This window comes from Montipora foliosa, chromosome 1 (genome assembly GCF_036669935.1).
Source record: "Montipora foliosa isolate CH-2021 chromosome 1, ASM3666993v2, whole genome shotgun sequence".
Lineage (NCBI taxonomy): Eukaryota > Metazoa > Cnidaria > Anthozoa > Scleractinia > Acroporidae > Montipora > Montipora foliosa.
Genome location: NC_090869.1, coordinates 16251701 through 16253534, shown reverse-complemented (window position 1 = coordinate 16253534; position 1834 = coordinate 16251701). Strand labels below are relative to the sequence as shown.

At 38.9% G+C, this 1834-nt stretch overlaps 1 protein-coding gene across 1 annotated transcript in view; it reads left to right on the top strand.

Annotated features, from left to right (window-relative positions):
- LOC137991235 (protein broad-minded-like) overlaps nucleotides 1-884 on the top strand; it is a 44053-nt gene extending 43169 nt beyond the window's left edge. The window contains exon 37 of the mRNA XM_068836349.1: nucleotides 1-884. This exon is cut by the window's left edge and continues 953 nt beyond it. The gene's annotated coding sequence lies outside the window, so the exon portion shown is untranslated.
- Nucleotides 885-1834: the final 950 nt, after the last annotated feature.

Here is a 1834-nt window from a genome sequence, read left to right as displayed (position 1 = left end):
ACGAGTATTATTTGCATCGCTGCCCGCATGGAGCGCATCCGCACGTAATAGACCATTTTCGAATTCTCACGGCTGGACTGGATCTAGCATGAAATGAAGGCTACTGCGGGCATATCCTTTCACATACAAATTAATTTGCCCGCATTAGCCTCCATTTCATGCTAGATCCAGTCCAACCGTTACAATACGAAACTGGCCTATTTCGCGAACTGCGCAGCTATGTTGGAGAGATATATCAGTCATAATGCGATCTTTCCTGTTGGATTCTGAAAGTTGGATTTAAGCACTTTGCGTGTGGTCGGCAAGGTCACCACTTAACAATGGGGTTTGAAGAACTCATCAGCGCAAATTGCCATACAGTTATTTATGTTGTTGTCTCGAAGGTCATAATTGCCTTTGGTTTTGTAAATATTGTAAAGTAATGTACATTTATTTATAGGTACATTCCAAGCAATATGAAACGATTTTTAAATAAACAAGAAACTGACAAAAAACTGACAAGACTTTGTTAAGTCTTCACCTATTTGTAGCTGCGGCTTTGACAATGAGACTATAACTCATTTCTTTTTACAATGTCCTAATTATGCTGCCCTCAGATCTGATTTGCTCGCTGCTGCTGCTCGTATAGCTTCTGGTCAATATTCTGACCAGCAAAAAGTTGAAGTTTTTCTGTTTGGCTCTTCTGACATGTCAAATAATGAAAACGTTGAAATCTTCTCTCATGTCCAGCACTTTATAAGAGAGTCTAAACGTTTTTCTTTTCGTGGTCATTATCATTGACCTAATTAACTTAACTGTCTTTTTTGACTTACTTTGTATCCCGTGCCCGTGTTTGTTTTTTATGTGGTAATTAGAATTTTGGTGTAGGCCCCCCGTGATGAGCTCATTTAGCTCTTGGGGCAAACATGTATATAAATATGTTTAAATAAAAATAAAAAATAAAAAACTGACATGAATCTGGCAAGACCTTAGTTTCAGTCACGTGATTAGCGGTCATTTTGACGACCCAAACAAGAAGCGTTTGTATATTTGAAGATATCAAAGACATTACCCGTAATGTATCGGTCAAATCGAAGCTTCAAAATCCAACCTCCGGGCATTTGACATTTTTGAAAATCATTGATCAAATTCTCCCCTTCCGGGCTAAAAACCCGTTCAAATGCCCCGTGATAGGTCCATTTTTATAGGTGATTGCGTAAGATTGAATTAATTAAATTCCTCAAACGCCCTGGGAGATGTTGAAGATTCGATTTGACCGATACATAATTGTAAAGCGCTATGTACATTAAGATATGAATAGCTCGGAGGCAGAGACTGAACAGTGATTCTCGAATTTGAAGTCGAGTTATTAAGCACAAGTCTCGTACGTTTTAGTCTCCTTTATGCCACGTAACTGTTGCAGAGAGGACAAATCACGCGCCAAAAAGGAAAGGAAAGGAAAGAAACTTTATTTGAGTGCCTAGTTTTCTAGCACTGAAGTACTTATTAGGACACCGTTAACGGAAATCAACAAATAACACAAGGCAATATTCCATTAAGTTACCACCTTTGATGGCTTTCATCTCTTCTACATCATTTCTTACACGATTCAAGCGATTCTACAGCAAACGTGTCAGTCAAAATGTGCGGTTCATCGACTTTATTCTAGTTATAGTACGAAAACCTCTAAAACGTTCACCCGACGTCTTCAAGTCATTCTTTCATTCGTCCGCAAAAGCAGGTAAAGATATTCCGTGCATCTCACTCTTTTGCGCATGACTGAGGGAGAGAAGAGCTCTGGCGAACCCTGAAACAAAGTGTCTTCTCATTGGTTTACGTAAAGAACAATGAAAAG